Source organism: Hippopotamus amphibius, chromosome 4, assembly GCF_030028045.1.
Source record: "Hippopotamus amphibius kiboko isolate mHipAmp2 chromosome 4, mHipAmp2.hap2, whole genome shotgun sequence".
NCBI lineage: Eukaryota > Metazoa > Chordata > Mammalia > Artiodactyla > Hippopotamidae > Hippopotamus > Hippopotamus amphibius.
Genome location: NC_080189.1, coordinates 173273544 through 173288005, shown reverse-complemented (window position 1 = coordinate 173288005; position 14462 = coordinate 173273544). Strand labels below are relative to the sequence as shown.

At 45.5% G+C, this 14462-nt stretch overlaps 1 protein-coding gene across 11 annotated transcripts in view; it reads left to right on the top strand.

Annotated features, from left to right (window-relative positions):
- The window catches only part of FOXN3 (forkhead box N3), a 395933-nt gene that overhangs the window by 204740 nt on the left and 176731 nt on the right, over nt 1-14462 (top strand). The gene's annotated exons all lie outside the window — the stretch shown is intronic.

Genomic DNA, 14462 nt, shown 5'->3' with positions numbered 1-14462 from the left:
TATAAGGACATAACTTATCAGAAAGGTAAATCACATCCCCCTGTGGTGTGTGGACCCCACAGGCCTTGTAGACCTTACCCCAGAAGTTGAGTGTAATTTAAGGCAGAGTTGCCAGACAAATCCAGTGTAGGTGATTCCAGCAGAAGCATATTGGAGTTTAACTTTTTCTCACCCATTTTAGAACATGTCTGTCAAACCAAAGCCTTTTCTCTCCTAATTCCCTTTGAGCATTTCTCTAAAGTAGCACACAATTTTAAGAATCTCTTTCCTGCTGGGTGAATTCAGAGACCTGGGGTCCCACCTGGAGGGGAGGGGATGTAAAAAACATCGGCACAGACGTACATAAGGTGCCCCACTTTGTGAGATTCTGTTTGTCTTCATACAGCCCTTTCTGCAGGTTGTTGGAACCCTCTGACTGCAACAGATGTGAAAACATTTCCAGTAGCCTGGATTTTCTCATGGAAGCAACATGATTTGGTAGAAAGATGGAGGCAACTCAGAAGACTGAGGCTGGCTCTGCTGCTTGCTCATCAGGGTCTAGGGAAACCCCTATCTTTTCAGAGCCCGTTTTTCTTGGCTGTAAACAGCCTGCATCGTCTCAGATTCCTTCCTTGAGTTGTTTCGGGCCGCCTGAGATATTTGATCACCTTTTGAAATTTGTTCTACAAACAGAAAGGTGATGTTTTGTCTGCAGAGGGTCACGTGCCAGCAACACAAATATAAAGTCATCACAATAACAACAGTAACTTTTAACCGTTTTTCATCTGACATGACCGATTAAAGAAACTGCGTGTGTGAATGAGTGTGTGTGTATCAGAAAGCACTTGTATGTACACTCCCATTTAAGGATGTACATCCCTTCATAGAGTAGATGATCCCCAAATCATTCGTGATTTGACTCAGAAAGGTGTGATAGGGTTTTATTGAAGCTGGCTATCAGAAAGGTGTGATAGGGTTTTATTGAAGCTGGCTATCTACCTACTGGTGTTGGTCACAGACTCTCATTTGGTGGTGACGTGCACAGGTTCCTGAGTCAAACTGAGGCAAGTTAACTTGTCCAGACCTTAACTGTCGTATCTGTAGGGCCATCCCACTACCCACCTGCTAGGTTTGTTGGAAGAATTAAATGAAATAATGCACATGAAATGCTAGGATGGTGCTGGGCACATTCTCAGTCCGTGTTCACGGTCATTGCCGTTACTACCACCCCAACTCACATGTGTGTGTAGCTTCAGTTCCAAGTTGGACTGACATTTAGGCCAGGTGACTCAGCAAGATCCTGAGTGAGTTAAAATTTCTCCTGTATAAAATTTCCATGGATAATCAAGGGCTGGCTGTTTTGGGAAACCTTCACTAATCATTGTGGCAGGGATCCCGGGGTAACGCACCTCGCCTCCCCGTTTCTCCCCTCCCCTGGCTGGAGATTGGATGCCGGCTGCAGGAGTCCTTGCTGAGATCCAGTTCAGGACTAAGGAAATGGTGATCAGAGAGGACTTTTACACTGTGAGACGAAACGAGCTCTGTAGTGTTTAAGCCAGAGACACGCGCCTCCCCAACCCCCTCCACCCCCCAAGCATCATAAGCAGGTAACTCAGAACCCTTGGCACACGTTCTCCGACGGTCCTCTGCTGGGCTATCATGTCGCCTTGTGTAATGGTCAGTTATTAATGAACCTCCTGAACTTCTGGTTGACTCTCTAGAGGGCTGTTCTCAGTGTTCTGCCCCTCGGGTTGCAGTGAGTTCTCAGGGGAGCTGAGAAGCATCCAGAAGCAGGAGTGCTGACCCAGGTTGCCCCTGTGGCCCTGTGCTAGGTCACTGTGCTTGTTGTGGCCCAGGTGAATCCCCATAGGGACCAGTGCTCAGTTTTGACACTGGCCTTTACAGGTGACACATATCACATCATCACCAAAATCAGCAGTTTGTGGGAGAGACATGCAGGCACTGAAGTATCTGCCCTTTTGCTGGACCTGCCAGGAGCACAATTTGTGAGGATGATATGATGACGAGGTTAAGGTTGTAATTTGCTTTTTAAATACAGTGGACCCTTGAACATCAGGGGTTTGAACTGCGCCGGTCTACTCACATGCAGGTTTTTTCCAGTAAATATATTGGAAAAAGTTTTGGAGATTTGTGATCATTTGAAAAAACTTGCAGGTGAACTGTATAGCCTAGGAATAGCAAAAAAAAAAAAAAAATTAAGAAACATACAAAATATGTGTTAATTGTGTATGTTATTGGTAAGGCTTCTGGTCAACAGTAGGCTCTTAGTAGTTGAGTTTTGGGGGAGTCAAGAGTTGTACAAGGATTTTCGACTGTGCGTGTGGTGGGGGTCAGTGTCCCCAACCCCTGCGTTGTTCGAGGGTTCATTGTACTCAGAAATGGGCCTCAGGGAGACTCAGTGTGAGGCCAGGAGGGGACATTTAGACGCTGGGTAGCTCAGGCCTCACCAAGGTTTCCATGTGGTCTCATGTGGTTCCTAGGGGCCAGCTCAGTGAGTCTTTCGGGGGGACTCTGTTCACTTGTATTTTTCTCCAGCATCAATCACAGGACCAGATCATTCTGTGACTCCATCTCCCCTCCCCTCTGCCTAGCACTCGATCAGACCTTTGGAGTTCTGGACTAGCCAACTCTTACCTGCAGTTGTCCTGGACCCCTTCTCTCCCCCCCCCCCGAACAAATTCGGCCGCGCCCTCTGCTCTCAGGGCCCTGTGGGTTCTGTATGACTAGCACCCACAATAATATCAAAGGGATTTTACAGGGTCTTCATTTGGTGATTGCTTCTTTCTTTTTCTGTTTTTTAAAATTTATTTGTTTATGTCTGTGTGGGGTCTTTCTTGCTGTGTGCAGCCTTTCTCTAGTTGTGGCGAGCTGGTGGGGGGGGGCTATTCTTTGTTGTGGTGTGCAGGCTTCCCATTGTGATGGCTTCTCTTGTTGCACAGCACAGGCTCCAGGCGCACAGGCTTCAGTAGCTGTGGCACATGGGCTCAGTAGTTGCGGTTTGCAGACTCTAGAGCAGAGGCTCAGTATTTGTGGCACACAGGCTTAGTTGCTCCGTGGCATGTGGGATCTTCCTGGACCAGGGATCAAACCCGTGTATCCTGCATTAGCAGGCGGATTTTTAACCAGTGCGCCATCAGGGAAGTCCCTGGTCATTGTTTCTTCCCCCACCTGGGTTGGGGTGGTTTCAGATTTATCCTCATAGCAGATGCTACAACATCAGGCACCCAGGCTGTGCTCAGATACCGTTTGTTGAAAGTGTCTCCTTTGCTGTTGGGATGATTGTGCTAGAATTTAGAGGCACTGTAAAGGCAATTTCTCCTTCAAAGTGGGCCGAGTTGCTTATAGCAAAATACTGTGGTTAAAAGCTGAAATCCCAGCCTAGGAACTCCCAGCAAAGGCCCCTTGGGGACCAACAGGGAGAGTGGGTGGCTTGTTGGTCCCATGGCCAGTGGTCATTCTTTACAAAACCCACCAACAACCACCAAACCAGCATGTATGTTCTACTGAGAGAGAGGATCCTTGAGATTGTTTTAAAAAAATAAAAGGCCACAACCGTTAAACTCCAGTCCAGTAGACACACACCCTGTAACCATAACTCTTACCTGGCCAGGCACATTTAACAACTTTTAGTTATGGAAATAAGGTGATCAAATTATATGTACCAGTTAGATAAGATCATATTGGAACATTTAAAAATAGATGAGTAACTATGGACAACCAGAAGATAAAGTAGCACTAGTGGCCAGTTGTAATCCAACCAGGGGTGTCTCTATCAGACCCATGTGGGCCTTTGTCACTGCCCATAAAATGTTACTGTGTTAATTATCATTTACCGTGTTTGAATCACTTTTTAAAAAGTGGGGATACCAGAAAGAGTGTAAGTTCAGTCCAGAGCTGGAGCTGGCTGTCATCATCTTCCCTCTCCATAGTCCTTTCCTGGGTCTTGAACTTTTAAAATAACTGAGTTCTTATTTCTGTCAATGTATTGAATGGTGAATTTTACCTCGCCTCAGATCTACTAGCTTTAAGTCAGATTGCTTTTTAAATTGGAAAAAAAAAAGCATGAAAAAGGCAATTTAATATGTCTTTTATTCTTCCACGTAGCCTTTTTGCAATTTGCTTATGCAATTTTAGCTTGAAGGTTGTAGGTGTGATGCAAACAACTATTATTTGTAAAATTTAAAAAGGAATATATCCACATTCCAAACAACTTTATCACATACCGTCCTTTCCTGTTTTACATCAGATGACAAATAACCTTGTAAATTTGCGTATCTTTGTTTCTGTAATAAAGTTATTAGCAGTTAAGTGGTCATGTAGGATTTATCTATCCATATATCCTCTCTGTGTGTGTGTGTGTATGAGAGAGAGAGAGAGAGGATGGTTTGATGCCACAATATGTTGATTTCATTTGAGTAGTAATTTCACTCTTTGAGGTAAAATACCACGGCTGGTATTACAAGTGTATAAAACCACCAGCTTTTTATATTTCCTGTGTGTTTTGGGAGTGTATGAAATTTTTGTAAACTTATCTGTGTCTGTATTCCTTCTTAGCCTGCCTAGGTAATACTGTGAGGTTTCAGAAAGGGAGGAATCGTTGACTCTTATTTGCTAAAGGGCCCCAAAGGACAGATTGGTGAAACTAATTGGGAGAATCCCAAGATTTAGTTGGATAAAAGCAGTGATTTTAAAAATGCCAATTCTTTGACTTTCTGACTTGGAGCATGAGGATGGGGGTGTGTGTGTGTGTGTGTGTGTGTGTGTGTGTGTGTGTGTGTTCCCTTTTCTTGTTTAGAACTTACCAGTGTAGAGTTTGACAGTATTTATAAGTAAATGTCTTTCAGATGTTTTGGTGATCATTTTATTATTGATTGTTGGTGGTGCACTAGCTCTTGACTGCCTTTGGCAGTTGGAAAACAATAGTCTGGAGAGTACCAAAAATAACTCATTTCAACCCAAACAAACACTTACTAGCTTTGTCAGCCTTCATGAGTTGATGTACTTCAGAGTTTCCCTCTCTTTGGCCTCTCCCAACCCCCGGTGGAAGTCAGAATGGTGGGCGGTAGAGGTCAGCGTCATGGTGAGTGATGGAGGAGAGACTCTTGAGGAGCAAGAGCTGTTGGTTCTCTCCGTCTGCGTTCCCACCCCTACCCAGCTTCACCTGCCAGGTTTTGCCTAGAGATCGCTTTGGTTTTAGGCAAATCTTGAGGTTATTTTGGTTTTATTTAGGTGTTAATGCAAGGAAATGATTGATTCTTCCTGCATTAATTAAACACACATACACACACAGTCTGTCCAGCTTCATCCAGAGATGAAGCATTTTCCTCATGCCTAAAAACTTCCTTCCCCACTTGTGCTAGCTTTGTCCCCCCATCTCCATGGATGCTCGGTGAAGGGAGGGGGTCTTTCAGAGATAGCCGAGGTGCGCTTGTGAAAGAGCCTCATTATGGAGCTCATAGATCTGAACATTGTACAGGTGACATGTTCATCTTGGTTTGCATCTTCCTAGCTTTTAGAATATGTCTGTAAAATAATAGCAAGACCATTGCAGGAGTGGAAGAGATTTGTGTATCCAGTATTCGGAAGATGCATCGTTAGTGAGTTTGAAATAGGCAATGGCTGTGAATCTCAGGGGCTCTGTGTCCAGCTCGCAATGCCTACAAGCTGGGGTGGTCCTCCAGGTGCGAGGGCTGTCCTTCCTGCCTACAAGGGGCCCCTCCCCAGAACGAAGCTAGACTGATGCCCACTGGGCCGGAGTCCTGAGAGATGAATTCCTGTCTGGACCAGATGTGTAATTTCTCTTTTCCATCCTTCCTTCTGCTTTTGGAAAACAAACAAAAAAATTACTTAGAGAACAAAGTGGGACATTTAAAACACTACAGACCATTCGGGAAATCCAAGTGTCTGATGTGATTTCTTTTTAAAAAAATCTGGAGTAATTGTCTATTTTGTTGTGGGAAATAAACAGTGATGTATCTAGAAAAACATTCCTTGTGATCAGTTTTGGTCTATTTCTCTCCAGCCCTCTTTCATGTACTTGGCTTGTTCTTCAGATCATTTTCTTAATAGTTTTAAAATTTAAAAATCCCCCCCCCGATGTCTTTAGATTATAAATTATAGAATTTTAGGACAGATTTAGGGATTTAGGAATTACTCACTTGCTAAGCATCTTGTGGTGGTATGATATCACTGGCACTTGTTGGAGTAACTTTTCTCTGTTCTGTTTGTTTTTTGCCAGTATCACCCAAACTCTCCTGTGAGATCCTTTGACAGGGAGGAGAATTAAATTGATTAAGTGCCTTTTTTCATGCTGGGTATGGTGTCAGGTGTATTCTATATGTTATCACCTTTAAGCCCAATAAGACTTGGAGAAGATGTTTTACCTCTAGTATGTAGATGAAGAAACTGTCAGTCTGAGAGGACAGGTGGTTTATTCCTGGGAGCACCATGGCAGGGTAGAGATGTAGACGAGATCCACACGGGCAGATCCCCTTGTTGCTTCAGAGACACGTGTGGGGTTGCATTCTGGAATGCTCCTGGGAAGCCCTGGCATGGCCTCTCACCCCCCTCACTGGTCAGAGTCAGTGAGACGTATTGGCTTCTCACCATCTTGACAGTCCCCCGGAGCGTGGACTTCAGAAAGCCAGACTCTGTCCTGGGGCTTTGATGGGAAAGTAGGAGGAGGGGGTGGGGAGAACACAGTCTCCCAGGGGCAGCCTGGGGTGGGGGTGGGGAGCTGGAGGGGCTCTGCTGAGCAGGGGGCGTGGGCATTGGGTGGGTCCATAGGAAGGGCTGGCGGGACCGTGTGTGTGTGCGCGCGGGCGCATGCGAGTGTGAGGTTTCAGCACCTTCCTCCCCCACAGGGCTCCCCCTTTTCCTCCTCTTCTGTCCTATGCCCCATTGGCCGGCTTGTGCAGCCTTTTATAGTTGCGTGTTGTTTGTCTTCCTTTGGAAGTTCTGCGTCCTAGAAACGTGGACCCTGCTTTGTGTCATGGTTACAGGTGTCGTTAAATGGCCTGCTTCAAAACGAGGCACACGTGACATCCATTCCTTAGGGCCACAGAAGTTGGAACGAGCTCATGACCCATTGAGGTCTAGGTTCCGGCCTTGTGTGGGTGCTGAGGATGAGTTTTGTGGGAATGGGGGAACCCGTGGCTCTGGGAGTACCAGCACCCGCCCTTCCCATGCCCCCATCTGTCCTCCCCTCCCCCAGCCCCAACCCTCCTCCTGTCGCCCAGCCTCATCCCTTCTTCCCTCCCCTTACTACCCAATCCTCTACCCTCTCCAGCCCCCTAACCCATCTCCCCCAGTCCCTGTCCCTCTTCCCCCCGTGCTCCCTCCCCCAGTCCTCATCCCTTCTTCCTTCCTCTTCATGCCCCTCAGCCCTGAGGAGCCTGAGCAGGACTCGTCCGGAGTAGAGGAGGAGGCAGCACTCTTGGCGGGGGGGCAGAAACGTGGGACCAGCGTGTGGGGGCTGCACAGGGCGCCCCCGGGGATGAGCTCAGTAGCCACCATGAGGCAGACCTAGGCTGTTTCCAGAAGGAGACTTTCAGCCTGTCTTCTCCATCCTGGGAGAACATTCCGAATGTTGGGATGAATGGCAGCTTGATGAAAAATGTCTGCTTTGGATCCTGTATCTGTAAAGCGACAAGTGTTTTTGGGGGCAGACTGCGTGGACTTTATCAGTTCCAGTTTCCAGCCTGAGCCCACAGATCCTGAGAACAGAAGGGTGACCTTGGAGGCCCAGCACCCCTTCCCCCCCCCCCCCCCCGCCTTCCCATAGCCGAGGCCAGCTCCTTCTGCTCATCCCAGCTCTGCCCGCCCCAGCTTTATTCCCTAAGTTAGCACGTCTCCCCACCCTGTGCCAGGGCAGCGTGGAGGGCAGAGCCTCTCCACGCAGGAGGTTTAAGCTCTGAAGGGCAGGGACCTCTTGGGAAGCACTGGACTGCCACAGGGTCCTGGCAGCCAGGGGCCTCGATGCATAAAGAAGTGACTCAGAGCAAGGACCGTCCTCAGAGTCTTGTCCCTCCTGCATCGCTCCAGTGCCCAGGTCTTTGCTTTGTTCTATTTTGATCCTTTCATTTCCACCTCTGCCTTAGTACATCTGATATAAAATGCTTCCTTCAGACCAAGGAAAGTACCATCAGACAGTGGAAAACAAATAGCTATGTCTGATTTTTTTTTTTAGATGAAATTTGCATTATTTCACAATTTGGCAAGTACTCCTCCACAGGGCAGGGCCTGCATGTTTTGGAGCTTGATGTCAAGGAAACCTGGCTATTTAATATTTTACCATCGTGATCAGGAGAGCAGTATTTGTGGAGCGTTTATTATGTGCCACACACAGGATTACCTCATTTAATCCTTGTAAGAGTCCTGTGAAGCAGGTATTATTATACCTCTCCCATTTTATAGATGAGGAGACTAAAGCTCAGAGCAGTTAAGTAACTTGCCCAAGGTCACACAGCTGGGAAATCCATACAAGGCTTGGTCCCAAGTCTCTTAGACTTTGGTGTCCATGCCAACCAAGCAAGAGCTACTCTTTGGAAACTCAGTAATATGTGTCTTGCTGACTTTATGGACACTTGATGCTGGCCCGGAACAGAAGAGTGGATGTGTTGGGAATCTAGGAAGAAGATGGGGAATTGAAGACACGTGTGTGCTAGGTAACCTGTAGTAACATATTCTCAAAGCATAGAGTTAGGAGCCCATGGGATGATTTAGTCTGACCACCTAATTTATAGATGAGAAACGGAGACCCAGAGAGGGAGAGTGGACTGGACACACGCAGAGATTTCAGAAGCAGTGGTGTTGGGTGCAGCTCAACAAATAACTAACGTGTGTTCTCATTAGCGATGGGCTTACCTGCTGCAGGGAGTATCCGTGCCTCCCTCCCCCATCCCCGCAGATGGCCTCCTTTCCTGCCTTGGAGTGCTTGACTTAGACCATCATTGGCACCCTCTCCCCAGTCCCACAGGACCCAGCCCAACTCTCTTAGCCCCCAAAGAACCCTGTGACTTGGTTTTCGGTTCCCAAACTACCGGAGCTTTGAGTCTGAACCCTGAGTTCAAGTGCAGGAGCTGTGGAGAGGGAGCAGCCATCTATGGCCTATGTTTTTTTAGATAAAATATCACGGAAGCACAGCCACGTCTGTTCATTTACGTCCGTGGTTGATTTTGTTCTGCAGCGGCAGAGGTGAGTAGCTGCGATGGAGACGGTATGGTCTACAAGGACTAAAATAATCCCTCTGATCCTTTAAGAAAATGTTTACCAGCGCCTGCTGTAGAAGAATTGGTTGATGTTAAACCTCTAAAGCCAGACTGCCTCACATCTACTTTTCTACGTTCATGAACTTTTGCTATAAAGGAGGGGACAGCAGAGGGAAGAGGATAGCATATGTCCAGCAAGTTCTTTCAAGAATCGATGCCTTAATCAGGAGCTCTTGATACGCAGAGGTCTCAGAGGTTGTGTGTTCACTTGAGTGCTGGATTCCACCCCCTGCCCCCCCATCTTTGAGCTAGTTAGTTACTCACATCAAACCATTATCCTTTTCTTTACCTGCCACTTCTAATCCGTCGCCGGGTCCCACTGCTTCTCCAGATTACATCCCGAAGCTGGCCTCCCTTCTACGTCACTGCTGCCACCTGGTCACCTCAGGCTTGGGCTGTGGCACCAGCTCATCACAGACCCTGGCAGGTCCTCTTCCACTTCCAACCCTTTTATTTTTCACACAGCAGCAAGTTCCTGTCTTCCAGCTCACCGCTCTCTTTATTTTTTTCACATCAGGCATTACAGCCTGTCATGATCTTGCTTATTTATTTCTTTACTTACTCACTGTCTTCTTCCCCCTCCAGAATCTAAGCTTCAAGAGAGCAGTTGCCTTTTTGTATTATTTTGTATTCACTGAGGTACCCCTTTGGTGCCTGGCATGCAGTGGGTACCATATGGGTGAGGGAGCAGAGGAGGGTGGGTGGTGTTGGAAACACCCAGGGAAATGGCATATCAGAAACATCCAAAGGGATTGTTTGGGATGGACATGTACACACTGCTGTATTTGAAGTGGATAACCAACAAGGACCCACTGCATAGCACAGGGACCTCTGCTCGATATTATCTAACAACCTAAATGGGAAAATAATTTGAAAAAGAATAGATACATGTATAACTGAATAGATAACTGAATCACTTTGCTGTACACCTGGAACTATACTCCAATATAAAATAAAAAGTTAAGAAAAAAAAAGGATGGTTTCAAATGTACCACAACCCCGTATCCAGCTGCCTGCCCCATTTTGCTGTGGGTCCTGCCTCATTAACCCCTTCCCCAAGCATGGTCCCTTCCCTGCGTATTGGGTATCATATTGAGGGAGTCCTCCATTGCTGCTGGAAGAGGGCTTTATCCCTCAGAGGTGATGAATGGAAACCATTGTTCTAGAACAGTGTTTACCACCCTCTTTGGACCCACATCCCCAGTAAGAAGTATATGTTACTTTGTGATCCTCTGTACACCAACACACAGGTGTACTCACATACACATTTCGCAGAATTTTACTTTAGTACAGATGCTTTCTGTTCTGTTCTGTTTGATTCTAGTCTGTTCCATGAAGGCAGTGCTGGTTGTGACCCATTACACCGACTACACGCGATGTTTAAAATATGCTTTATCTTCAGTGATGACATAGTGAAGAGCCCCACAGTGAAGGCCCGACAAACAAGTTATCCTTCTATCCTTAGAAGTTCAATTTAATATTGAATTTAGTTGTTATTCTTAGCACGCACTCTCTTTTTTAAACCTTTCTTACTAATCAGTTCTTTCTACAATATAGGTTCTCCTGGTGTTTTTTTCCTGCTATGTACTGATGTTTTTATTGCTAACAAGGAATTGTCTGTTATTTCCCAGGTGCTTTTTAATTAAAACAACAACAACAACTTGGCTTCATCCATATGTTTTTACTCCTTTTTGCCTTTTACTTTTCCCATTAGTTTTCTCCAACTCTGTGTGTGTCTGTGTGTGTGTGTGTGTGTGTGTGTGTGTGTGTGTGTAAGATAGATCTTCCTTCACCTCTCCCTTCCTTCACAGACATGTTTCGTCTTAAATATATAATTTATATATATAAAATACATAAAATGTGTTTTATGTATTTTATATTATAAATGTTTATGTTTTATATTTTATATTTATATAAATATATTTATATATTTATAATATATAAAATATGTATATTAATATATTTTATAAAAATATATTTTACCCATATAAATATACATATTTTATATATTTATACATATTTATATGTATAAATATGTATATATTTTAAAGATGAAAATGTGTCTATGAATAGAGATCTTATTATTTTGAATTCCTTAGCATTTAGCGGTGCATGGTTCTCACAGTTATCATGGTGAAAATAAAAAGGAAATCCATATTCTCTAGATGAAATGCAGATAATTCTAAAAGCTCTGACCCTCAAGCTTATTACACAACTCTAATCAAATTACACCCTTTTCTCCCCTGTTAGGGGCATTAAACGTAATTTTTCCTGGCCAAATAAACTTGAGCATTCTCTGCTCTGCATATTTCCATTTTAAAAGTTTTCAAGTCAACCTTTCTACTATTCTGAACTGTTACATGAAACCAAGGAGAATGCTTGCAAATAGGATGCGGTGCCAGCCTCTTTCCTGCTCCTTCCCAGCTCTGCCTAGAGCTCTCCACCGGAAAATCATCCGCGGGATTCAAGGGATTGACAGTGTCCACATGGGTGTGTCCCGAAGATGCTTTTTTGGCTTATTTTTACTCTCTGGAAATTCTCAGTATGAGATACTGAAATTAGCGTCTGGCCTGTGAAAATCTATCCCAGTTCCAGACCACCCTCACTGTAACATGCAGAGCTGGTCAAGGTAGGAGCCGTGATGATCCCGAGCGCGGGCACCTGCCTGCAGTGAACGGATACTGTCAACGTGTGCTGAGCAAGTTTGGAATTAACCTTAGCTTGGTGATCACTGTGCCAAGACCCAGGCAAAAGAAAACGTCTAGCGGGGAAGTCAGAATTGACCTCCTGAGCAAGGGAGAAGAAACATGGGGAGAGGGGGGCAGTGATGGAAATAAAGGGGGTGGTCTTAGAAAGTAGAAAAGCTCTCCAGAGTGCACTTGCTGAGCCAGGACCAACGGCACGTCCGGCTGCCTAGTCCTCAGGAGCCAGGTCAGTTTGCTGGAGGCCCCGCCCACTGCCTCTGCTGGAATTTGGTGCTTCTTTCCTGATGGGAAAATCAGACATGGAAAGCATTGCCTCCTTTCTTCTGTCCTGAAGGAGTTGTTCATGACTCCCTCCACCCTCCGCCATATATTGAGTGCCTGTAGGTTCTCCACTATTCTAGGTGTTTCCTGTCCTGCCTTCCTAGGCCCCGTATCAGTCTCTGGTGGAGGTGGGGTGGGGTGCAGTCTTTATTTTGCCAGTGAGGAAGCCCGGACTTTCTGTGGGACTGTGATTTGCCCAAGGCCACGCAGGAAACATCTGTTTGGCTTTAGAACTCCCATTCTTACTGTAGCTCTGCCTGCCTCTTATACCTGGATCAGTTACCTTGTGAACCTGTCCCCATCCCAATCCTGTGGTTTTTTTCCCATTTTCTTTTGGTAAATAGTAGTGTAGTGTAATAAACAAGATACTGAGGATTAGGAGAAACCACATTCTTGGGCTTTTTGTTATTTCCCTTCATGTCTTTGTCATATTTTTATTACCTGTAAGATTAAACGGCCCCACCCAGAAATCCACCTTGATGTAAACAAAAGCCCTGTATGGTTCCAAGAACCAGGATAATCTCATTGCGGAAATGTTTGGGTTGCACATGGGCCCTGGCCCTCCAACCAGCTAGTTGCGGGCCTTGTCTTCAAGGGGATCAGAAAGGCAGTCCCACTGGCCCAGGGCTCTACTGGGAGCCTTTGATGGGGTCAGGCCAGGACCCCTGCTGCCGAGGATTTGACCACCTTTTGTTGATAATATCCAGTTTTGGTAGTTACTGGTCTGCTCCCTCCTCCCCCATGCCTCTCAGCCCCTTGGTTTTTGCTTTCTTCTAAAGAGTGTGCGGCACAGCTTTTTTCCAAAAGACAGAACGAAAGATCCAAGGCTGATCATTGGTGGCCGGCCTGCTTTACCCAAGAGATGTCATTAGTTCTGCTGAACTCTTCCGGGCTTGAAAATGTACACACGAAAGAAAAGGCCACATAAGGACACTGGATTTTCCAAAGCTGAAATCTTCTGTGTATTTAAACATCCGGGTGGTTACACTAGGAACTTTGGTGTTTAGCCCAGGCAGGTGGGCCTGACTGGGACTGTGTTTGGGGTCAGACCTGCACCTGGGGGTGGGTGACCGGGGTGATCCAAGGCTCTAGCCTTGGACCTTGGCTTTGAGCGACTCCCTGTGCTCGGTGCACTGGTGGTGTTGACAGTAAAGAATTTTAATGGGTTCTGTGAAAAAGTTTGTAGATAAGCTGTTTGGTAAATTGATGACTGAAATACAGATTTTTAAAACTTCTCTAAAGATTTTAGGAATAACATTTTTTTTTTTTTTTTTAGTTCTCCTTCTAAGGGATTTTCTTGGACTTTGGCCCCCACCCCCGCATGACAGTTAAATGATTTTCTTGTTTGCTTTCTAAAGCTTCCTGTAGTACAATACTTGTGAAAATTAGAGAGTCCGTTGGCTGCAAGCATGGGGCGGGCGCGGGTTTATATAATTTGACCTCCTTTCTCTCCAAATCGGTAAATATTTACAAATGACCTTATCAAACAGCTTGGGTACATTCGGTCACTTGAAAGCGAGCGGTCAGAGCGATGACTGCGCGTCGGCCTGCCGCCAGATGCCGCGGGCCGCAGAGGCACTTCCTACACTTGTTTCACACAACACTGTGCGCAGAACGAAAGCGTCCAACTGGAAGTGGGTCTCCCTCTTTCCATGGAACCAGTTTGATAAAATTTGCATTTTAAAGTTTTTGACTTCTGAAGATTCAGGTCTGGAGCAGAGTCTAGAATTGAGGAATCCAAAAACTACAATATCAGATTCTGGCTAAGGTTTACCACTGCTGCCTGAGTTCTTTTGTTTCTTGGGGAAGGTCATTACAGAATTCCGTCTGGAGCTTAAATGTCCTTCTTTTGTAAGCAGGAAAAAACAAGTGGGTTACTTTTCTGTTTTTGTGAAGAGGCACCGGTGTAATATGGGTTGAAAACATAACTCTTGAATTTGTAAAACAGAGACAGAGTTTTGAGGGTGTCTTTGCCCTCTCTTTCTTGCAACCCTTGATACCTGACAAATTTAAAACTCACTTTTTAAAGAGAATAGATACATTTTTCAAAGTTGACACTGAAAAATAATAAGGGAACTGAGGGTTTTGGTCAGTAGGGTATGAAAATTACAATATTATTGTAGCAACATCACCTGGAAATAATATATTCATTTTGTCAAACTTAATG